Here is a 25,570-nt window from a genome sequence, read left to right on the forward strand (position 1 = left end):
CACGCCTAGAAAGGAACTGCCAGCTCAGGGCCTGCGATAAACTTTGCAGTAATCTCCCTCAAATATTAAATGTCCACAAAGAGCAGATGGGAGCCCTGCTTCTGCGAGGTCTTCTTCCAGAGACCCTTCCACAAGCAGTGGCAGGGAACCAGCCCAATTCCCTTTGGAGGAGGACAGGCTGAGCTGATTTGGCTTCCATTGCAGTCAGCTTTTGGCTGTGACTCTGTAGCAGAAGGAGGGACACAGTCTGGCGGGGGGTGGGGGGGGGGAGGCTGTCTCTATTGCTCTCCTGCGGGCATGGCTACTCTCGCCCCTCGCTGGACCTGTTTCCCATCTGAAATGGGGTGATGATGTTTACCTGGGAGGAAGTCCAGAGATGCAGTGTATGCGTGCAGGGCTTGGAAACTGAGCACAAAAGGTGTGATGGGCACAGAAAGCACTGTTGCTATCTCTCTGCTCTTCTGCCCGAGTTCTGCTGCTCCTCCCTGTACACTCTTCTCCAGGTTTTTGTTCAGAAGTTGCTGCTGCTCGGCTAGCAACACTCATACCACCCAGCCTCTGGTTTTCCGTGTCCTTCAGAGGGTGGCTGGTTGCCCTGACAGCACAGGGGCTGCCCTGTGAGCGGCTCTGATATTTCTGTTCATTCATTAAATGAAAACTTCAGTGCACACACAGAGATGATGGCTTTCCATAAACACTGGCACATCTGCTGCAGAGGAAAAGCCAAAGGCGACTTTCATCTTCTGTCCCGATGCCACACACTCAGGCTGGTCGTGGTCTCTCTCCCTGAGGACTCCAAGGCTGCGGGCTGGGAAGGGGAAAGTTTGGGCCTTCTGGACCACGGAACTTAGGGGCTGAGGATGGGGTTGAGGAGTCTCTTTCCTCTGCTCTCTCCTGCACTGCAGCCGTATATATTCATTTGTTGTTGTTCAGTCGCTCAGTCGTGTCTGACCCTTTGTGACCCCATGGGCTGTGGCATCCCAGGCTTGCCTGTCTTTCACTACTCCGGCAGTTTGCTCAAGCTCATGTTCATTTAGTCAGAGATGCAGGGAGCTTCCCTGGTGACTCAGCTGGTAAAGAATCCACCTGCAATGCAGAAGACCTGGGTTCGATCTCCGGGTCAGGCAGATCCCCTGGAGAAGGAAGGGGATATCCACTCCACTATTCTTGCCTGGAGAACCCCACGGACAGAGGAGACTGCCAGGCTACAGTCCGTGGGGTCTCAAAGAGTCAGACACAACTGAGCAAGTAACACTTTCACAAATATTAAGAGCTCCTTTTTATTATGATTTCTGCTGTATCTTGCCTCGGTTTATGGATGACGTTAATGCTGCATTTGAATGTAAAGGGAACTGTAGGCCTTGTTGAGATTCTGACCACCTGGGGAGATTTGCTTAGGCTTTTTCTTTTCCCTGCAATAAACACACTTCGGGGGAATGGCAAGGGGCTTATTTTTCCCTTGGATGCCCTAGTGAATTTTGGAGGGAGTGAGTCGTAAGCAGCAAAGCAAGCATCCCCTCCCACACTGAACATGCCTTCAGGCTGGAGGAGGAAGGTTCTTACTCCTGTCTGCATTTACAGAGGGAAGTGCCGGGAGCTCCCACGCTGGAGCAGCCGGGCTGAGGCTGCACCTTCATCCCCTACGAACAAGGCAGGCACCCCACAGCCGAAACCCATGGGGGCCCATCCCACATGAGGTGGACCCGTCATCAGGGTGTGTGGGCCGCTGGGCTCCAGCTGTGTTCCCGTCCTCACCCAGACGTGGTCCCTGCTTAGAAGGGTGACTAGTTGTGAGGTATGAGGCTTACTCACAGTGGGGCTCTTGGTGTGTGGGGGAAGATGTAGGGATCAGAAACCGGATTGAGGAGAGGTTGGTCCAATCCTTTGGGCTCTGTCATTTGCTTGGAAGAGGTGGTTTTGAGAGGAAGAGGTGCTCATTCAGCGATCAAAATCCCAACACCCTTGATGACAGCAATGTGTGTGTGTGTGTGTGTGTGTGTGTGGTTTCTCCGCCAGGACTTCAGCCTGCCCTTCAGAGCCATGTGTCTGATGGTCTGCATCTCACCTCTCCTGATGCCCATAAGCACCTGTAACACAGCATCCTCAAAACTCACCCCATATTGTTTCCCACCGAATCCCTTCTCTTTCTCCTTATTTGAGAAAATCACGTGCTGTTTGGGCTTAGCAGATACAAACTAGCTTATAATAAATAAGACTTCCCCAGTGGCTCAGTGGTAAAGAATCCGCCTTCAATGCAGGAGACACGGGTTCAGTCCCTGGGTTGCAAAGATCCTCTGGAAGAGGGCATGGCAACCCCCTCCAGTATTCTTGCCCAGAGAATCCTAGGGACAGAGGAGCATGGTGGGCTATAGTCCACAGGGTTTCAAAGAGTCAGACGCGACTGAGCCACTGAGCACACAAGCACACAAAAAGCAAGATCCTACCGTATAACACTGGGAACTATGTTCAACATCCTGTGATTAAATCATAATGGAAAAGAATATGGAAAAAATACATGCATACATGTAATGAATCACTTTGCTGTACGCCTGAAATTAACACAACATTGTAGATCAATTATGCTCCAATAAAATTTTTAAAAATTAAATCACGTGCTCTTCTGCTCAGTGACCCAAACCTGAAGCAGTGAAGCTCGTCTTGCTGCCTTGCTTCCTTGGCCCCCAGTCCACATCCACTGAAGTCACCGGTCACTTGGATTCTGATTTATCAATACCCTCTCAGTCCTTCAGCTAGTCTCTATTCCAATTGCTGTCAGCTCATCTCTGGCTGCCCTTTTAACTTGCATTCCTGCAGGCAGCCCCCTCTCTGGCCCTCTGACCCAATTTCCCTGTGCAGCGAAGAGTGACATTGAAAGTCATATCGCCTTCAGATAAGGGGCAGGTCTGTCACGTGACTGACAGTTTTGTGGTCCAATTGCTCTCGCTGTCCCTGGCAGCTCCAAGGTCCTGGCCACAGTGAATTACCTGCACCTCCTCAAACCACCTGTCTGTTAAGTGGACTCTGCCTGTTTCTTTTCTGTGCATGTGTGCTAAGTTGCTTCAGTCGTGTTCAACTCTTTGAGACCCATGGACTGTAACCCATCAGGCTCCTCTGTCCATGGGATTCTCTAGGCAAGAATACTGGAGTGGGTTGCCATGTCCTCCTCCAGGGGATCTTCCTGACCCAGGAATCGAACCTGCATCTCTTACATCTTCTGCATTGGCAAGCGGGTTCTTTACCACTAATACCACCTGGAAAACCCCTTGTTTCTCTCCCTATTGGGATCAATCTTCTCTCTACACCTAATTCTAACTCAGCCTGCAGTTCTTGGCTTAGATACTACTCCTTTCCAGAAACTCTTTCTAGGAATTCCCTGGCGGTCCAGTGGTTAAGACTTCCCTTCCGATGCAGGCTGTGGGTTCGATCACTGGCCAGGGAGCTAAACACCAAAATACAAAACAGCAAAACATAAAATAGAAGCAAACTTGCAGCAAGTTCAATAAAGACTTTAAAAATGGTACACATTAAAAAAATCTTTTAAAAAAGAAGCTCTCTCTGCTCAAATGCCCTCAATTGGGCACAATACCCGTCTGATAGACCCCTGACAAGGCTCCCTAAGCACTCCCGACCCAGACAGAGATCAATAGGAAGGGGTATGGTGGAAAGAAGGACCTCCTACAAGTGAGAACTTTTTCTAAACCCTCCCCCGACCCACTATGCCTGCCTCCCATCCTGAAAGGACCTCAGACATCTTGGCTTACAAGCCAGCGCCTCAGATTTTCCTCCACACACTGTGCTCTCCTGTAACGGCCTGTTTACCCCTGAGTCCTCCATGCAAAGCAGTGAGCTCACTGAGGGAAAGTAACTCTGTATTTTGTACATTTTTGTAATTCCCAGCGTAGAGTGCATTTCAAGCATCTAGTCAGCACACACATATTGATATTTGTTCTTTTAAAACCATCCATGAGTCTTTTTATACCCAGTTCAATGGTTTTTAACTCTTAATGGTTTCCTTTCCTCTATGTTTCTTAGTTTATTTTAAACTCTTGTGTTATGATGTTGAACTCAGTACATCTGCATGTGATGTGTGTGTGTGTGTGTGTGTGTGCACGCTCAGTTGTGTCCGACTGCTCGTGACCCCATGGACTGCAGCCTACTGGGCTCCTCTGTCCATAGGATTCTCCAGCAAAGAATACTGGAGTCGGTTGCCATGCCCTCCTCCAGGGGAATCTTTCCAAGCCAGGGATCAAACCTGTTTCTCCTGCACTTCGTGCATTGGCAGGCGGATTCTTTACCATTAGTGCCACCTGGGAAACCACATCTGACTGAACCAACAGTTTTATACCCCATGCAAAGCTGTGGTTCATATCACCCAACTAGACTCACTTTACTGTACACTTGAAATCTACAAAACACTATAAACCAACTATACTCCAATAAAAATTTTAAAAACACCTGGAAGGAATTTTGTTGTTTCTTAATATTTTGATTCAGTAAAGAAAAAGTGGAAACTTAAACAAAGGTTGCCAATGCAGCTGGAGCTGTATCAGCCACAACAGTGGTGGACAACACTTATTAAGCACTTGCTGTTTGCCAGGCACTGTCCTAGGCTTACATTTGTTATTCACTTAATTGGCACCAGAACCCTATGGAAGAGGAACACTTAATGTGCTCATTCCAAAGATAAGATATCCAAGGTATAGAGAAGCAAAGTCTTCTCCATAATTAGGAATTGGTGCAAACCTGAACAGACCGACTTCTTTAAATAATTAATTAATTTTATTGGAATATGATTGCTTTACAACGTTGTCTTAATTTCTGCCGTACAATGAATATTACTCAGCATAAAAAAGAACGAAATTGGTCTTTTGCAGAGATGTGGATGGACCGACATCTGTGATACAGAATCAACTAAGTCAGACTGACTTTCAAATCCAGCCTTTGAATCAATACTAGGTTTTGTAGGGCCAAAAGTGAGCTAAAACATGGTATTGTGAATGTTTTCTCCTGGAATTTTCTCCAGTGGGAATCACAGAGTCCTGCTGGACTTGTGTTATTAACAATGCATATGTTAATTGGCTATACCCCAACACAAAATAAAAAGTTAAAAAAATGCATAGGTGTGAATGAATTTCAGGGACTTTTCCATTCAGGGAAATTTTCACTTTTCTCTGAGGATCTGGACCCAGACAGTCAATTGCATCTTGTAAACAAAGACATCTAGGGTCCTTTCAAGATGGGAGTCAGCCGTGGGGGGAAGGGTTCAAGGAAAAGCCCTCCCTTGTAGGATGTCCCTCTCTTTTTGCAGCCATAACCATTCTGATGGACTCTGTGTCTGGTTCAGGAATGCTGTATAAGCATTACTTGTAGAATAAAGAGTGTGAGCTTTGGAAATGAGAATGTCATTCCTGTTTACTCCCAAACACGTTGGCAGAGAAAAGCATTAACTCAAGATGTTAAGCCTAAGTCAGGGACTGAGACAGTGCCCAGAGGAAAAGCATCTGAAACAGGCGGAGACTCAGGGTTACAGAGAGGATGGTCCGAGTGACCCCAGGGGAAGATGGAGAAGGCAGAGCAGTTTGGTCCAGCCTTCTGGGTATCACTGCCACATCACCACTGCACCCAGTGGAGGGTATGAGGCTTTGGGATGGCCACTTCAGGATGGAGATACCCCATGGATGACTTCCTCCTGGGGGCCGCAGAGGTCCTCCTGCATTCCGTCTCCACACGAGCTGCAGACTCACTCAGAGGTGTCCTGCCTCCTCTAAAGATCCCCTCTGTCACTGAAACCAAGCCGCCTAGCAGGCAACAAGCTCCTTTTCTCTCTTCCTCTTGCCTGTGACCTTCCTTCAGTTCTCAGAGACAGAAGGCTTGGGGAAATGGAGAAGCAATAAGGCTTCCTAAAGAAGCCACAATCCTCGACCTGTGCTTAAGTTCAGACCCATATGCTCCTAAGGTTTTAAGTCCAGCTGTGATGGGGGAAAGATTAAAAGCTTCGATTTGAGTTTCCAGATTTTAACTAGTGGGCCAGGCTCAAATGGAACTTACCCGGCTGATTTTTGGTGCTTTAATGCCAGAGTGTTGCACCAACATTTTTGCCAGGAAAAGATGGCTTCCAGTTGAGGCATCTGGCATTTGCTGTGCCCAGATAAGTCAACACTTTGCATCAAGCACCCACCCACTTGGTGCCTGAGTCTGGACGGAATCAACTCGAGTGTCTGGCAGCAACAGTACACATATTTGCCTTCAGCCTGGTGAGGGCGGAGGAGCAGGAGAGAGGAGAAGGCAGTCACATGGCGAGATCTGAAGAGCTCCTCCATGGCATGTGTTTGTTCAGCTCATTGGTAAAGCTCTCTCTTTAGTGCATTTTTATTACAAATCTGACTTCTGCCCTCTCTGTGGAGGCTAAGAGACAGCACAAATCGGCAACAGGAAAGCTGAAGACAGGTCAAGAGTAGGCGGTGTCTGGACACTTGACTGGTGGAAATTGGCATATTTATTTTTAAATTGGCAACACACCTAGAGCTTACAACGTGGCTAGTCCCTGTGAAATGTTACATACAGATTCACTTTAGTCCACGACAACCTTGTGAGAATTATTATTATTAATATTATTCCCATTTGATGGATAAGGAAACAGAAGCAGAGAGAGGTTAAGGAACTGGCACATGGATGTGTATTTACTCTTCCAACAACAAGGGCCAAATTCACTTGCCAGCACTTACAAATTGGGAGCCTTTTGCACTAAGGCAGAGGCATGAATCCGAGGACTAGTAAGGTAGGAACTTGGACCTGGATCTACCTTGTGTGACCTGCACATCCACCCCTCCCCTCAGCTACCTCAGGAAGGTCTAGAAGACATTCTTCATGAAGGGATAGAGGTCTGTATTTACGATGGGAATGCCTGTGGCCATGAAAAGATCTACGATTCCCCATTGCGTTGTAGGGTGTGAATGCAAGGGATCTGGTCTTTCAAGCAGGCTCCTGGATTTCAGTGAAGCTGAGGGGTAGGTCCGTCTAGTCAAGGCTGTGGTTTTTCCAGTGGTCATGTATGGATGTGAGAGTTGGACTATAAAGAAAGCTGAGCGCAGAAGAATTGATGCTTTTGAACTGTGGTGTTGGAGAAGACTCTTGAGAGTCCCTTGGACTGCAAGGAGATCCAACCAGTCCATCCTAAAGGAGATCAGTCCTGGGTGTTCATTGGAAGGGCTGATGTTGAAGCTGAAACTCCAATATTTTGGCCACCTGATGCGAAGAGCTGACTCATTTGGAAAGACCCTGATGCTGGGAAAGATTTAGGGCAGGCGGAGAAGGGGGCGACAGAGGATGAGATGGTTGGATGGCATCACTGACTCAATGGACATGAGTTTGGGTGGACTCTGGGAGTTGGTGATGGACAGGGAGGCCTGGCGTGCTGCAGTCTATGGGGTCACAAAGAGTCGGACACGACTGAGAGACTGAACTGAAGTGAACTGAGGGGTTCCTGGGTCTTCACGGCTTGGTGGACACACACACACATGCACGGTGATGCCCAAGCAGCAGGTGTAAACTCAGGATCCCAGGAGGCAGAGTCACAGTTTATTTTTTTCCCTCCAAATGCAGTTGCAGCGTCTGGAGTGCTTGTGTCTGGAAAGCAGAGCTTTGATTGGGGTCTTTCAGATGGTAACTAAGCACCCCTAGAGCACGAATTCCTAATTTGAAGGGTCTTTTAAAGTTAACTGCACCTAGGGTGTTGATTAAAATTAAATTGTACACACATAGGTATCCTACTGAATGTGCTGAAATATTTCAAAGTAAATTAGAAGCTATAAAATCAACAGTCTTTCTCACGTGATGATGCTCAGCCCCCGCTAAGTGCCAGCAGTTCTGAGACCTGCCCACAAGCCCCATCTCACCCCAGTTCCCACCACTCCCTAAAATCTCCCTGCAGGAGTGTCAACCGCTGTTCGCCATCATGTTTGCACTGTCGTTTCTTTCGCAGTTGTGTTCAAAGGAAAGTGGAGTCTTGATTTACTAACTCTCTGTCCAGTGAAGGAAAATGAACATCAGACCTGGGAGGATTGTATATTTCTCACTATAGAACTAGTAGAGAGTAAGATGTCTGTGCAATCAATGTGCAAAGCAAAGCAAATCCACTTAGAAAAGGGACAATTTAAGACACGAAGGGGGATGGTTTTTCCAAAGATGGCTGCGGCTTTTCTCTTCCCCATAGACCTCTCAGTGATGTGACTGGTCACCCTTCAGTGACAGGTGGGGCTTACAGATGAGGAGACAGTCGTGACAGGTCTTGCTATGGAGCCACCCACATGACCTGCAGTGCCACTGGGTCCTCTGACCCCAGCACAGTGCTCATGGCAAAGTAAACAGGAGGTAAGTACTAGGAAGCACCATGGGGCTGGGGGGTGAGGTGCAAGCTTGAGAGAGAGGAGGAGAGGGAGGTAGAAGGTGAGAGGGAGAGAGGAAAATACTAAGAAACCAAATCAGTGGTCAGATAAAGGCAAGCCATTCAGAGGCAAGAATGTAGAAGGTGGGACTTCCCTGGTGGTTCTCTGTGGTTAAGACTCCACGCTTCCAATGCAAGGGCCACAGGTTTGATTCCTGGTTGGGAAACTAAGATCCCACATGTCGAGAAGAGAGGCCAAAAGAGAAGAATGTAGAAAGTATCAAACAAAGATACTAAAATCTGGGCTGATCTTAGGCTGATCTTAGGGACTTCTTTCTAAAATGTAGAAAGAACATTCTGGAACTTCTGGGGCACGGTCACTTTTGATTCAAGTAAACCCATAGAAACACGAGAGAAAATGATCAGCTTTTGTTTGAAGTCTTTAAGCCTGGGCGTGGCTTGTTGCACAGCAGTTGGAGACAAAATCAAGTCCTTACAAGGAATATAGTCCTCTTTTCTAATTACTATAGGTGCCCACGTGAGTTGGGGACCTCCCATTTTGGAGTTTTGTCCTCCTTGGAGACTTGCTATTAAGCATCTGCCTTGACCAACCTTTAACCATCATGGATATTCATGGTGCACACACACATATATAGTTGGCTGCTAGGGAACAAATGTTTTATTCCGAGGGAAAGAACAAAAATCTCCAGCCCTCCCCTCTTCACCCTCCACCTCAGAGACCAGCTCCTGGGTCCCCCAGATGCCTCTTTCAACAGAGAGGCATTTTACATTTAGGAATAATAGTTAATTTGTTGTGCATTTTAGCAACTAGGTTTGCTTCACACATCTTCAAAAGACTTCTCAAAAGAGGTTAAATGAAGCTGTTTCCCTATAGGGCAGAGTGGTCCCTCTGTGGCTCTACTGAAGTGGGGTAGAACCTAAGCTTTGTCACTGTGACCCACTTGTCCGGTGACCCACTAGGAAGCATCCCTCTCGCCATTTACAGCAACATGGACATGGACCTGGAGACGATCATACTAAGCAAACTGAGTCAGAAAGAGAGAGACCAATACCGTATGATATCACTCATATGTGGAATCTCAAATATGACACAAATAAACTGATGTATGAAGAGAAACAGACTCACAGACACAGAGAGCAGACTGGTGGTGGCCAAGGCGGAGGGGAAGTTGGGGAGGGCAGGACTGGGAGTCTGGGATTAGCAGATGCAAACTAGTATATATAGGATGGATACACAACAAGGTCCTACTGTGTAGCACAGGGAACTACATGCAATATCCTGTGATCAACCGTAATGGAAAAGAACATGAAAAAGAAGAGACATGTACATCTGAATGACTTTGCTGTACAGCAGAAATCAGCTCAGTGTTGCAAATCAACTATGATTCAATACAGTAAAAGCGTAAAATAGCCATGGTGCTGCCAGTCCTCCAGCCCTGCCCTGCTCATCCCTCCAGGCTTGCTTCCTCCCTCTCTACGAATGCTCTGGGTGCCATCTCCCACGTGCACTTTGCACCTGCATCCCAACCCAGTTTGTCTCCCTCTCCACAAGCTCATCCTCGTCCACCAGGCTCTAGCCCGGGGACCAGCTGGCTTACAGGAGCCCCTGTTGCCTGGCCTGCTTTGCCAGGAGCACCATCATGGGGTCAGAAGCACTGGGTCTGGGGCATGGTGGGGCCCAGAGAAGGCGAGTGGCTCCCCAGAAGGACCCCACACCTCTGTCTCTCCCCATGAGGAAAAGGAAGCGGGGGGGCTGCATCCTGGGCTCCTTCCGGCTCCACGCTCTCAAGCCCGCTTTCACTCTCCAGCAGGCAGGAGAATCTGGCAGGTGACTAGCGAGTAACTCGGCAAGTGATGTAGCTCTCTCTCATACCCCTCGGGCTTTTCGAGCATTGGAGCCTTTACAAGGATCTGCACGGATGGCGTCTGACCACAAAATACCTTCTCTTCTGAATATATATTATTTTGCCCTTTGCCCTCGGCAGCTTCAGAAATCCCAGGGAACAGCTGCCAAGACTACAGCCAAGTCTGTCGTGATTTTGGTGTTGTATCTCACAGAAGTAATTGCTTCATCCATCGCCTAGTTCCCTTCCACGCTAATCAGATGGAGATCACATCATAACCTTTTTCAGAACGCTGACCAAACAGTGGAGTTCAAATAATGTGTCTACCGAGACCTTAATCTATTGTTCCGAACAATTCAACAGACTTCCTATCAGAGAAGGCCATCTTTTTCCTGCCCGGGGCCAGCGGGCCCAGCTCTGGGAGAGTCACAAGCAGACAGGAAGCCACTCCTCTTCCTCTTCCTCCATCTGGCTTCGTTGCCAGGGCCCAGCTCCGGAAAAGGCCTCAGTGGTCCCAGCTGCCCCAGCCCCTCCACTCAGCGGGACCTTGGGGCACCCCGGAGCAGCCATGTCCCCCGAGGTCTCATCTCTACATAGACTCTGTCCCTGAAAGCGTCCCGGCCCCACCAACTGCTGTGTTTATCTCCTGCTCTTTCCTGAGTCCAGCCAGGCGGTCACAGCTCACCCATGCTATCAGCTCTCTGCTTCTTCCCCTGCAGATACGCCTGGGAACAACTTCAGAATATAAAGCCTTTAAACAATGAGCAGCGTTTGAGCTAGAATTAGGGCTGAGTCCTGCGCAAACAGCTGGACCAAATACGCCTTTATCAGTGACTGTCTCCAATTTAAACAACCCCTAAGATGTTTGTTCAAAACCCCGCTCAGATCTGGCCATGCTGCGTTGATGAATTCCACGCCGCCCTGCCTACCACCCCCCCCCCCCCACCCCCCTCCCCCCCGCCCCCCGTCAGCTGCAGGAGAAAATGACGTCTTTTCCTGAAAGGAGATTACAGTTTCCCTCCTCTAGGCTTGTACTCCCACCAGATTCAGCGCCAGCTCGGTTTTCTGAGGGCAGTGCCTCAAGGTTGCCCTGGCCTCTGTTCCCGGTGGGGCTGGTGTCCATAGCTGGCGTTTCTGGGGTGGCAGGGGTTGGAGGTGCAGGAGCATCTGGCATGTAGCTGCCTGTCTGCTCTGGCCTTCCTGATCTCCAATTCGGTTTTAATTGAATACTTTGCAGAAGACATTCGTGCCTGCTAAGTGTCCGACTCTTTGTGAGCCCATGGACTGTAGCCTGCCAGACTCCTCTCTCCCTGGGGATTCTCCAAGCAAGAATACTGGAGTGGGTTGTGATGCCCTCCTCAGGGGATCTTCCCAACCCAGGGATCAAACCCACTTTTCTTTTATTTATTGCATTGCCAGCTGGTTCTTTACCATTAGCGCACCCTGGGAGCCCTTGGAGAAGATGCGGGGGAACAAATTACAAGGAGAAAGTCATCAGTGATATTTCCACGGCACAAATGAGGTCAGGGAGGGATCCAAGGGGACAGCTCTAGAAGGAGAGGCGGGCTGAGAGCAGGTCAGGGCAGGAGTGACCCTGACTGCAGGCCTTCTGTCTGGAGTGAGCTGGGCCCCTTGCAGAGGAGGATGGTTCTTGGATGGTTGCGTTCCTGCTGACCCCGCCCCTTTCTGTTTCCTGCCCTCGGGATTCAGATTCTCAGAGCTCTCAGTCCCAGCTTTCTCCTTGAGTCTCCAGGAAAGGGAGAAGGCGTGTCCTCGTTAGTATGTGTTCCTCACATCCTCCCTTTAGATGCCAGGTCCATGTGCCACTAGAAAGGAGTTCTCACAGCCACCTCCCTGCCCTACTGGAACCCACGCCTGTGAAAACTCCATCACAGGGACCGCAGGAGACACAGAGCAGGTGAGCCAGCCGAGCCAGGGATGCCGCTGGCAGAGGAGGGACAGCCCCGTGGGCATCTTTTCTTGCTGACTCTGGTGATCTTGTCTGCAAATACTGTCTTCTTGAGTGCATGAGGAGTCCTGACACAGATGTCCACTGGCTGACACTGGGGGGTGAAAGGTTGGCACACTTTCTAGGGGTTTCTATCCAGAGACGGACAAGAATCCAGATGTGCTATAGCTACTAGTTTTGCCCAGTTTCAGAAATGTGTCGGGGAGGTGAAGCTGACGGGCAGCACAGAGCAGCAAGTGCAAACATCACCAGGGAATAATATGGGTGTGATAAAGAAGCCACATGCCCGTTCAGGCCCTGACTACGGGCCGCACCCCACCCCACCCCCCGCCGCCTGCCTGTCCCGGTAGATCCACTAACCAGGACAAGGAAGCCACGTGGGGCCCCTGCGTTGCTGTCCTATAGGAATAGGTGCCCGGCTCTACGCCAAGGGCTGGATCACAACGTAATAGTGCCACAAGAGGAATCAAGTTCCCTCCCGAGAGCACCCTGAAAACCAGTGTGTTGCTAATTATAAACGTGCCGCCAAGACCCCAGCTTCCTTCTATTCTTCTTACATCCTGCAGCTGGGCAAGCCTGGGGACTAATCACCAGATTCCTCTGGAACAGCAGCTGGTGGCTTGATAAGGCAGGAACTCAACCAGGGGGTCTGGGCTGTGAGAAACAACCTCTCCATCAGGTGGGGGTTCTGTCTAGGTGCCCTAGAGGATGTGAGAGCACATCTCGTTCCTTGGCATGTTCCACGTGGATAAAATGCCACCATTCCTAATCCTTGGGCATCCCTAACTCAGCTATAGTTCTGTCCCAAAGGATCTATCCTCTTGTAAGAGTGACTTCCCAGAGTTGGAGGGTGGTGTAGAAAGTGGATCATAGATCATCTCATCAGCCTGGAGGCAAGATTAGATGTAAGCAGGTACCTGATCTAGAACAGTCTTTTCTAAAAGTGATCCTGGGATCACCTTTCCAGAAACATGGCGGTTGGGTCCAGCCCGGGCATGCGGTAACGTCTCAGTTTCTCCCTCTTCACTGGGGACAGAGCCCTGTCACTGAGTCCTTTAGTTCTGAGGCTCCTAGGTGGTTATTGTTTCTGGATTTCTTTCTTCATTTTATTTTTAGTATGGTTGGACACCTGCCCAGCTGTATGTAACCTGCAGAGAATCAAAATGAGAAAACATGTCAGACTACTGGTCCAGGTTTCTGAGAGCAGACAGGAGGACCAAAAGATTCAGAGTCAAAAGCCTGCATTTAAAGCCGCTCTGCCCTTCCCCCTTACCTGTCTATGACCTTGGGCAGGTCATTAAATCGCTCTGGCCTCCAGCTCTTCCTTCCTGTAAAATGAAAGACATACCAGAAACTTTTCCAGTCACCACTCTTAGATAGTTAATCATTTAACAGCTATGGGTCACCCACTTGTGCCAAGTGACATGCTGGCTATTGAACCCAGCAGCTTTGGGAGCCTTGGAGAAAGACTGAGAGCTGGAAAAGGTGGGGATGCTCGGGTACCTGGAGTGGCCCCACCCCCGGCAGCCTCACACAGACCATCTGCCACAGTAGCAGCTGAATCGAGAGGTGGCAGGGTGGGGGGGCCACACGGGGCCCCGTGGTCACTGCAGCCCATTAACTCCTGCCCCTAAACTGGGCTGCTGTCACTCCCTAGCGAGGCCACCCAAATTGCTCCAGAAATGAAAGACCAAGGCCAAGCCGAGTGTGGACTGGCTGCTTGGATGGCAGAGGAGGGGCGGCAGGCCTTGGTCTGTCCTGAGACCCCTGGGTGCAGCCCCAGGTCCCCAGCAGCATGCAGGTTCAAAGCCTGGCTTTGCCACTTTGCTGCTGAGAGAGTTTGCATCAGCTATGCCCGTTTCCTCATCAGTAACGATGCAGACAATCCACGCATTCGCCCTGGAGGTTGTGAGGCTCCCGTGAAATCACACCAGAGGGCACTTTGCACAGGGCCCGGCTCAGATGCTGAGGTCAGGACTCGCCAGTGGTCAATGATATTAGCTCTTTCCCAGAGTGTCTTTCTCGCCATGGGAGTCTGAACACCATTTCCACAGCCCACGCTCCAGCTGCAGGGCATCGTCTATTGTCCATTATCCTAACGGCCACAATGGCCAGCGAAGGAATGCAGACACTTCCCCACAGTTGTGAGAAGAGGCCCTAGAAGTATTCCCTTCTCTGTTCCTGCATTAAAGGGCAAAGGAGGTGTTGTCGGCAGCATGAAGAATACACAGCACCCTGTCCAACCTCAGGCTTCTTGGGGAACTCCCTGGTTAATTCAGAACCTCTTTGAGGTGACTTACATCCATAATTGCCCCAGGATAACTGTTTTAATGCTTGCACTCAAATCACCCTTTGTGCTCCATGAAACAAACTATTTTACTTTCAGCAGCTTTGTCTGGTATTTACTAAATGACTTATTCTACAATAAACCTCACGAGGGGCATGCTTCATTATTCTTGAGCTCTACCCTAGCAGAAATATAATAACCGTTGCTTCCAGCACTTCTGGGTTGCACATATGTTTCATTCAGTCTTTTCCTTCCTTCTCTCCTCCATCTCAGCATCTGTGCTACCCTGGACGCCTGCCCACCCCTCGTGCTGTGACCGGGGTCAGTCTGTAGAAGGAGGGAGCACTTCCTGGGGTGGGTGGCGTTCACCAATCCTCTGAAAGTCAGGACAGCAGAGACGCAAAGGGCGGCACAGACAGCTACAACCGAGGACTCTGAACTCAGGCTGAGGTTCAAGGACTGACCTTGCAGCTTGGGAAGGCATTTCATTGGTAGGCTCAGGGAGCAGAGAACCTGCCCGAAATGCAGGAGACAGGAGACATGGGTTCAGTTCCTGGGTTGGCAAGATCCCCTGGAGGAGGGCATGGCAACCCACTCCAGTATTATTGCCTGGAGAATCCCATGGACTGAGGAGCCCGGCAGGCTACAGTCCAAGGGTTGCAAAGAGTTGGACACAACTGAAGCAACTGAACACGCACACACGTACACAGTAACACCCACCCCACTGGATAAAGCCCTGAGCACCATGCCTGACACATACGAAGTTAAGATAAGCTGTATTTTAGCCAAAGCAGGATATAATAAAGCCAGCAAATGTTTTGAACTTGGATACACGTGGTTGAAATCCCGGACGGACCACATCCAACACACCTTAGGTCTGAATTTCAAAACACTAGTTCAAGCTTTTAACTTTCCTTCAGAACTGGTATTGTCTCCCCAAGGGTATTTAAGGGTAAATCCAGAACATGATCAAAGGCCTTTAAAAATATTGTTTAATATTTATTATTATAATGGTTCGTACATGTGCTCTGGAACAACAATGGAGAGAAAAAAGAGAGGCGTGTATATTGGGTGGGGGGTAGGGAGGCAGGGAGGGAGGCAGGGAGAGCCCTCAGCATCTCCCTGCCCTGGCTCTGTGTAGATCGCAGAAGGACCCGCCCCCAGGGGACAGGACGCTGGACACTCTGGTGAGCACAGATCAGAGAACAGAGACGCTCCTCACATGTGAAGGAAAACTGACCAGCAAAGTCCAACTGTGGGAGGAATTGGTAGAGATGCTTCGTCTCAGAGTGATTTGCTCAACCATACTGGTCTGGTAAGCAGTATACAGATAATCCTTTTCAATCCTGAGAGGAGGGTTTTTTTTTTTTTTCTTTAATGACAAGAGAGGGTAAGTGGCCTGCCACTGCCTTAGAGCTGTCATATAGCAAGGCTGGGATGGGAGCTGGCTTTCTGATCCCAACACCTGTCCTCACTATTCAGGGAGCAATGATACCAGGCTAAAGACACTCCCCTGGTCACCCCCACTCCTGTTTGCAGATGCTGGAAGTTCTAATAGGACAGAAAACACTACAGGATTTCATTTGTGATCAAAAGCAAAACTTCTTTAGATTTTGAATGTGAGAAAGAGCATCTATGTTGGGAAGGCTTACATTCCTGGAGAGAAATTGCATCCACTTCATAACTTGTGGTTGGTGGCAGTGAGTCACAGGTCAAGGGCGGGGTATCAGTGTGGCTGGTGTAGGAGTGAGGCATGAACCAGTCTGGGAAATTCAAGGCCCTGCCAGTCGGTAAATACTGAACTGTACACAAATGTGGGAACAGTGATAAGAGTCAGGACTTCCAGAAAAAAAAAAAAGAAAAGCTTCCATTTCATTTCTCCCACGACATATAAAGCCACAGAGAATGAAGTGGATGTAATAACAGATAAAATAAAAGGGTAATATAGGAGCGACAAAGGCAGCAGGCTCTGAACAGTTTTTTGAAAAGTAGAGAAAGAATTTCCTCTTTTGAAAGCTCTGGAATTATGGGGGTAGAAATGAATGCAGGGGACACAGAACATTTCCTGGCTCTTTAAAGGAAAATGTAGGTGGGGATGAATTTCAAGGAGAAAAAGTCTAAGGGAAGTCTTACAACAGAACACCATGCTCAGCAGTAATAACTAGAGCTACGAGTAACCACATGGATAAATCTCAGAAACAATGTTGAGTAAAAGCTACCTGTTGTATTATATTGTTTACATAAACTTTAACATAAGCAAACCAGTTAGTTCTATATATTGTCTAAATGTTCGTGCCCATGGAGCATAAGTATAGTCATGAATAGGATCAATAATACCCTATCCAGGATAGAGAACTCTGCTCAGTATTATGTGGCAGCCTGCATGGGAGGGGAGTTTGGAGGGAATGGGTACATGTATATGTATGGCTGAGTCCCTTTGCAGTTTACCTGAAACTATCGCAACGTTGTTCATCTGCTATACTCCAGTATAAAATAAAAATTTAACTAAAAAATAAAATCTCAATGTACCAACAAAAGATAATACCCCACCCACAACTGCAGATACTTCTCAGTGCAGAGGAAACAGGATTATTGTGGATGGAGAACAACATATGGGATTCCTACTCTTCTGTGATAAGTCCTTGATTAAGCTGAGTAGAGACACACTGATGTTTGCTAACCTAGTCTCTGAAAGTTTGCTGTCTGAAATATGTCCTAACAAGAGAGAGGTAGGTGACAAAGAGGAATTTAGCACAGGACAGAACAGGGCAGGGCAGCCACAGGGCTGGGGAAGTAGCCTGAGATCTCTGAGAACATTTTGTCCAAAGGATGATATCCTGCTGTATCGCATGGTTGGCTGACAGTAAAAGACAGCTTAAGCGTGGCATTTGAGAATTGTTTTCACTGATGAATCAAACACTTCATACGTCTTACCTCTCACTTTATGCAAATACAATGCCAGTCACACAGTGGGAAAATCTCTTGTGGGTGATTCATTATGGGAGACTGATATGTTTTCTTTTCTAGTCTTTTTATCTCGGTCAAATTATGAATGTTTTAAATGTCAAAGACGAGGAAGAACAATGCCATGTACAGTCCTTTGGGGAGACAGGTAATCCAACAATGGAAGGCAGAATTCAGGATGAACAAAGGTGTTGCCTTCAATGGTGGCCAACTTCCAGATGTGCAAATTTCCAAAAGCAGAAACTTGTATTATTATTTGTTGTTCAGTCTCTCAGTCATGTCTGACTCCTTGAGACCCCAAGGACTGCAGCACACCAGGCTTCCTTGTCCTTCACCATCTCCTGGAGCTTGTCCAAACTCACGTCCAATGAGTCAGTGATACCATACAACCATCTCATCCTCTGTTGTCCCCTCTTCCTCCCGCCTTCAATCTTTCCCAACATCAGGGTCTTGGGGGTTTTATATTGGTTAAAATATCATAATAAACTTTACCATACACAGAATTTGTATAAATCTAATATTAATGAATACACCTGCCAATACAAGAGATGCTGGTTCAATCTTGGGTCAGGAAGATTCCCTGGAAAAGGGAATGGCAACCCACTCCAGTATTCTTGCTTGGAGAATCCCATAGACAGAGGAGCCTGGTGGGCTACAGTTCATGGGGTCTCAAAGAGTAGGACATGACCTAGCATCTAAACAACAACAAATCCAAATGAAAACAAATACTTTTTTAAAAAGTGGACAAGGAATATGAAAAGACAGCTTCCAAAAAGAAACATAGATGTCTCATATAAAGGCTGTCTCAGAAAAAAGCTTCTTTCAAGGGAGTTGTTGTTTTGAAATCTAATAAGCTGAGTTTCCTGAGAAATGGTGTTTTACTTAGCCCTGTGGACAACTAGTTTCATCTGTGTGAGTGGATGATCATTCCATTACCTTTTATTGGTGGTAAGCTTGGAAAAATAATATAAGTATATAATGCAGAAATGTAAATAAGTGTCTATATAAATTTAAGATGAGCTGAATATACTTAAAGATACATTTATATGTTTTATGAAATGTATAGTTTAATAAAGTTCCTGCTTATGGGGAAAAAAAGAAACATAGATGCCCAAGACATATTAAAATGCTGAATTCCATTAATGGTCAAAGAGATGCAAGGTCAAATACTGAGGTCTCATTTCAATTTTTCACTTGTCAAATTGCAAGAGATTAGAAAAATTAAAAAGATCATCTTCTTATCATGAGTTTCCTGGTGTGCTATGATACATTGTTTTTCTTAGGACAAGACCAGTTCCATATGGATAGGAAAATAAGTCTTCTGAAATACGATTTCTGAGTTGTCCTTGCAGCAGGACTTGCAGTGTACTGGAAAATCCTACAAAATACCTCAAAATTAACCTAATGTAGAAAATTAATTTTATTCTCCTGCTCAATCATTAGATAAGATGTTCAAGTGTTTCTCAAAATGCAGCACATTATCTGGGTGTGGTAAACCCTTCAGTTCAGTTCAATTCAGTTGCTCAGTCATGTCCGACTCTTTGTGACACCATGAACTGCCGCACGCCAGGCCTCCCTGTCCATCACCAACACCCAGAATTCACCCAAACCCATGTCCATCAAGTCAGTGATGCCATCCAACCATCTCATCCTCTGTCGTCCCATTATCCTCCTGCTCTCAATCTTTCCCAGCATCTTTTCAAATGAGTCAGCTCTTCCCATCAGGTGGCCAAAGTATTGGAGTTTCAGCTTCAACATCAGTCCTTCCAACAACCAGGACTGATCTCCTTTAGGATGGACTGGTTGGATCTCCTTGCAGTCCAAGGGACTCTCAAGTGTCTTTTCCAACACCACAGTTCAAAAGCATCAATTCTTCGGCGCTCAGCCTTCTTCACAGTCCAACTCTCACATACATACGTGACCACTGGAAAAACCATAGCCTTGACTAGATGGACCTTTGTTGGCAAAGTAATGTCTCTGCTTTTTAATATGCTGTCTAAGTTGGTCATAACTTTCCTTCCAAAGAGTAAGCATCATTTTATTTCATGGCTACAGTCACCATCTGCAGTGATTTTGGAGCCCAGAAAAATAAAATTAGCCACTGTTTCCCCATCTATTTGCCATGAAGTGATGGGACCAGATGCCATGATCTTAGTTTTCTGAATATTGAGCTTTAAGCCAACTTTTTCACTCTCCTCTTTCACTTTCATCAAGAGGCTCTTTAGTTCTTCTTCACTTTCTGCCATAAGGGTGGTGTCATCTGCATATCTGAGGTGATTGATATTTCTCCCGGCAATTTTGTTTCCAGCTTGTGCTTCTTCCAGCCCAGTGTTTCTCATGATGTACTCTGCATATAAGTGAAATAAGCAGGGTTACAATATACAGCCTTGAAGTACTCCTTTTCCTATTTGGAACCAGTCTGTTGTTCCATGTCCAGTTCGAACTGTTGCTTCTTGACCTGCATACAGGTTTCTCAAGAGGCAGGTCAGGTGGTCTGGTATTCCCATCTCTTTCAGAATTTTCCACAGTTTCTTGTGATCCACACAGTCAAAGGCTTTGGCATAGTCAATAAAGCAGAAATAGATGTTTTTCTGGAACTCTCTTGCTTTTTCCATGATCCAGCAGATGTTGGCAATTTGATCTCTAGTTCCTCTGCCTTTTCGAAAACCAGCTTGAACATCTGGAAGTTCACAGTTCACGTATTGCTGAAGCCTGGCTTGGAGAATTTTGAGCATTACTTTACTAGCGTGTGAGATGAGTGCAATTGTGTGGTAGTTTGAGCATTCTTTGGCATTGCCTTTCTTTGGAATTGGAATGAACTGACCTTTTCCAGTCTTGTGGCCACTGCTGAGTTTTCCAAATTTGCTGGCATGTTGAGTGCAGCACTTTCACAGCATCATCTTTCAGGATTTGAAAGAGCTCAACTGGAATTCCATCACCTGCACTAGCTTTGTTCATAATGATACTTTCTAAGGCCCAGTTGACTTCACATTCCAGGATGTCTGGCTCTTAGGTGAATGATCACACCATCATGATTATCTGGGTCATGAAGATCTTTTTTGTACAGTTCTTCTATGTATTCTTGCCACCTCTTCTTAATATCTTCTGCTTCTGTTAGGTCCCTACCACTTCTGTCCTTTATTGTGCCCATCTTTGCATGAAATGTTCCCTTGGTATCTCTAATTTTATTGAAGAGATCTCTAGTCTTTCCCATTCTATTGTTTTCCTCTATTTCTTTGCATTGATCTCTGAGGAAGGCTTTCTTGTTTCTCCTTGCTACTCTTTGGAACTCTGCGTTCAAATGGGTATATCTTTCCTTTTCTCCTTTGCTTTTCACTTCCCTTCTTTTCACAGCTATTTGTAAGGCCTCCTCGGACAGCCATTTCGGGTTTTTTGCATTTCTTTTTCTTGGGGATGGTCATGATTCCTGTCTCCTGTACAATGTCATGAACTTCCATCTATAGTTCATCAGGCACTCTGTCTATCAGATCTAGTCCCTTAAATCTATTTCTCACTTCCACTGTATAGTCATAAGGGATTTAATTTAGGTCATACCTGAATAGTATAGTGGTTTTCTCCACTTCTTCAGTATCAGTCTGAATTTGGCAATAAGGAGTTCATGATCTGAGCTATAGTCAGCTCCCGGTCTTGTTTTTGCAGACTGTATAGAGCTTCTGATCTTTGGCTGCAAAGAATGTAATCAATCTGCTTTTGGTGTCGACCATCTGATGATGTCCATGTGTAGAATCTTCTCTTGTGTTGTTGGAAGAGGGTGTTTGCTATGACCAGTGTGTTCTCTTGGCAGAACTCTATTAGCCTTTGCCCTGCTTCATTCTGTAATCCAAGGCCAAATTTGCCTGTTACCCCAGGTGTTTCTTGACTTCCTACTTTTGCATTCCAGTCCCCTATAATGAAAAGGACATCTTTTTTTTTTTTTTTTTTAAGGGCAAACCCTTAGCCTTCAGGTATTAAATCCATTGCTAAAATTAGTTTAACTGATTAGCTGCTAAAGAAGGCAACGGCACCCCACTCCAGTACTCTTGCCTGGAAAATCCCATGGACAGAGGAGCCTGGTAGGCTGCAGTCCATGGGGTCTCAAAGAGTCAGACTCGACTGAGCGACTTCACTTTCACTTTTCACTTTTATGCATTGGAGAAGGAAATGGCAACCCACTCCAGTGTTCTTGCCTGGAGAATCCCAGGGACGGGGGAGCCTGATGGGCTGCCATCTCTGGGGTCACACAGAGTCGGACATGACTGAAGCGACTTAGCAGCAGCAGCAGCAATCACTAACAAACTCTTTTCCTCTAACGTTTTATTATAATTTTGACCAGAAAATACAACTGCAAAAGTGGAAATCATGACATATATATAAAACAATCTATGTATATGTATTTACCTATGTACAAATATATACATATGTATTTATATCATACATGTATAATGCAACATTGTAGAAATGTATCAATTATAGGTCTCTCTCCATAATGAATACTCCTTTATTTTCTTTTGTAATGAAATGAAACTTAAAATTAATTTGGCATACTCAGTGAGATACATGGTTATTTTTGTACTATGCAAAAGGGCTTGGAAACCCATACAATTTTGAACATATTTTTGCTTTGTTAGTTTCAAAAAATAAATCTATAATCAGTACCAAAAGATCTATGATCAGGAACCTCCATAAAATTCTCCATAGTGGTTATCCCAATTTACATTCCCACCAACAGTGATACATGAACCCCAGTTTTCACTGAAGCACTAGTTACAATAGCTAGGACATGGAAGCAAACTAGATGTTGATCAACAGATGAATGGATAAAGAAGATGTGATTTCTATATTTCAATGGAATATTATTAAGCCATAGAAAAAGAATATAATGATGCTATTTGCAGCAGCAACCTGGACGGATCTAGAGATTATCATATTAAGTGAAGCAAGTCGGGCAGAGAAAGACAAATATCACATGATATCTCTTATATGTGGAATCTAAAAAACTGATACAAATGAATTTATTTACAAAACAGAACTAAATACATAGAGAACAAACTTACGGTTACTAAAGGGGAAAGAGGGGAGGGATAAATTAAGAGTTTGAGATACACACTATTATACACAAAGTAGATGAACAACAAGGACCTGCTGTGCAGAAAATGGAACTATATTCAATATTTGTGATAACCTATAAGACGAAAGAATCTAAAAAATATTTTTATATTCAAAAGTATATGTATGCTTGAAATATTTTTTTACACCTGAATCTAACACAACATTCTAAGTCAACTGTATTTTAATTAAAAATAAAAATGTAAAAATCTGTAATCAATATCATTATTAACAACATTTTTTATGCAATTTTGTACAAACTATTTAAACTTCTCATGCACAGTATCAGTCATTCTTGTGAGGATGGCCAGGACCATCCTCCATGGGGTTCAGTTGTGGGTCAGGCAGCCACCCCTTCAGAGCAGGTGGACAGCACAGAAGCCAAGAGCTCCTCCTTGTTCTGTTCTGAACCAGCCTGCATTCCTGGACATCCCTCAGGCTTGCTGAGAAGTTTAAATGCAGTCCTCGGCCTGCGCCCACTTCTTTAGGAACTTGAGAAGCCAACTGAGGCAGCTGTTGCGCTATGAGTGGGGCTTTGGGGAGATAGATGGTGAAAAGGATCTTTAACAACTTTGCTCAAATTTATAAACAAAATCCCTTCTTGAAAATGTATTTAGATTTTTTTTAAATTGCTTTGAGTTGCTTCTCTTGAGGGTTTCCCTGATAACCCAAGCTGGTAAAGAATCTGCTTGCAATTCTGGAGACACAGGAGACGTGGGTTCAATCCTGGGTCAGGAAGATCCCCTGGAGAAAGAAATGGTGACCCACTCCAGTGGGTCTTGCCTGGGAAATCCCATGGGTGGAGTCTGGTGGGATGCAGTCCAAGGGGCCACTAAGAGTCAGACACAGCTGAGGACGCACACATGCATGCTTCTCTTGATATCTGACTGCTGCTTCTTCGGCATGTGATGCCATCCTGAGAACTTGAAGGTTCAGCTTTATTTGGGTGACACACACAAGATGTAACTCCCATGCCTCTGGTCAGGGAGAAATAAGCCAGGTAGGTTCCCGGTTGGCACACCTAGTCTGAAAGCCACTGTGCAGGGACCACTGGGCTTGGAGAGCCAGGTGCTGGGTCAAGGCGCCCCAACTTCTCCTGTCTCGGCCTTTCTCCTCAGCAGACCTAGCTCAGCTTTCCTGCACCCGGGCGTTTGCTCCGAGGGGATCATCTTTCCCAGGGACCAAGAGAGCAGTCATGGTCAGGTCAGAGGCTGTTCTCACCTGTCACATCCCTGGACCTCAAGAAAATGGGCTTTTTCACAGCTGCGTTTCCAGTGCCGAGAACCCTGCCTAAATATTTGTTGAATGAAACCACGTGGATGGGGGCACTTCCTTGATGCCCTAGGTTTCACATTTCTTTCATAAATACCTTTCAGAACAGGTGTCACTTGGTAATAAAGGCTTAACAAAAGCTGAGACTGACACACGTAAGCATTGCACGGGATGCAAACAGGCCAGCAGGGGAAGTGGTTTAGAGAAGCAGACAGGTTCCTGAGAGCATTTTAAGTGGAGGCAAAAAGGAACCCATGCCGTCTGCTGCCTGAGAGATTTAGTCCAAGAAATACTGCTGCGCTGTGAAATTAATTACTATCAGAAAAGGAAGCCTCCAGTGATTTAAAATTATACTGCATATATCTATATAGTATATTACAGCACATTAAGAAAGTTAAAGTAAATTAAAAGCCCTCAGACAATCCACATATTATTTCAAGATCCCAGTGGCATATGAATGATGCCTCCTGCTCTCTTCTTTCTGTCTCTTTTGTAAATATAGGCAGCTTCCGAAAGCAACCACTTGACTAGTAAGAGGCTCTTGCATAGAAACAGCCACTGGTCCTCTGACCCCTTCAATGTTACAAGAGCTGCAGCCACCAAGGTTCCGGCTGTCACTCACCCTCCCAACATCCCAGAGCTGTTGCTTGTGGAGGCCCCAGTACTAATTTCCAATCTCAGTTTCTCCTCTCTATGCCAAAGGCCTCCAGCACGCAGTCTTTTGGATTGTAGTTGCAAAGTGGTGTTTCACAGTAGCTTTAATCTCCCCTTCTCTAATGATTAGTGATGAAATGTTTCTTCAGAGCTTTGGCTGTTTCTTTTATGGGTTGCTTTTGCTTTTTCTGGTGGCTCAGTGGTAAAGAAGCCACCCACCAGTGCAGGAGACATAGGTTTGATCCTGGGGTTGGGAAGATCCCCTAGAGAAGGAATTGGCAAACCACTCCACTATTTTTGCCTGGGAAATCCCATGGACTCAAGAGCCTGGTAGGCTACAGTCCATATCTCAAAGAATCAGACACGACTTAGCAACTGAGCGCGCACATGGTTTCCTTATTATTGTTTGGAGGGTTTCCTGTGTTTTCTGGATTCAAGTCCTTCATCAGACACATACTTTGCAAATATTTTTTCTTGAACAGCCAGTGCTGTCCATAATCCACCCTCTTGCTGTCCTGTTCCCTGAAACAAGAAAGAATCTAGAACACTTCTAACTATGTATCCTTGTTAACAGACGTTCAGTGCCCACTGGCCTGACATATCACTGAGTTTCACATGAGAGTCTCACTGATGAACAGAGGTGATCCTGTCTCCAGGGAGCTATCGGGTTTCCCTGAAACACCTGCATGTTTAGAGGAGCTTAGAGGCAGCTGTATGAGTCACAGTGATTTTTTTAATACATTCTCCAACCTTATTCATCTGTATTAGTTTAGGATTACTTATAAAAGGAAGATTAAACAGAATCCTGTCTTTCTTCAGATACCACTGGTATTTTGGAAGTCATGAAGATGCTTTGGGAAACTTTAAGTAATTTATTTTACAAGACCAGCCCCTGTCCTGGGAGGTTTTCATGTCGAATTCCAAGAACTGCTTTTGTCTTTTGATATAATGCGTATATGAACAATTAAAAGTCATTTAAAATAATTGATTCAATTCACTAAAGCCAACAAATTAATTAACTGATGCATAATTAATCAGAGCAGCAAGGCATCCCCTCTTAAGGGGCCAGA

The 25,570-nt window shown here is 46.2% G+C and overlaps 1 long non-coding RNA gene across 1 annotated transcript; it reads left to right on the forward strand.

Annotated features, from left to right (window-relative positions):
* The first annotated feature begins 927 nt into the window (after positions 1 to 927).
* Positions 928 to 19,122, forward strand: LOC120881079. Its single transcript, XR_005725204.1, has 3 exons — positions 928 to 1,036; positions 7,368 to 7,372; positions 19,097 to 19,122. It is a non-coding gene; the product is annotated as an uncharacterized LOC120881079 (long non-coding RNA).
* The last annotated feature ends 6,448 nt before the right edge of the window (positions 19,123 to 25,570 follow it).

The sequence above is a fragment of the Oryx dammah genome, unplaced genomic scaffold (genome assembly GCF_014754425.2).
Source record: "Oryx dammah isolate SB20612 unplaced genomic scaffold, SCBI_Odam_1.1 HiC_scaffold_22, whole genome shotgun sequence".
NCBI lineage: Eukaryota > Metazoa > Chordata > Mammalia > Artiodactyla > Bovidae > Oryx > Oryx dammah.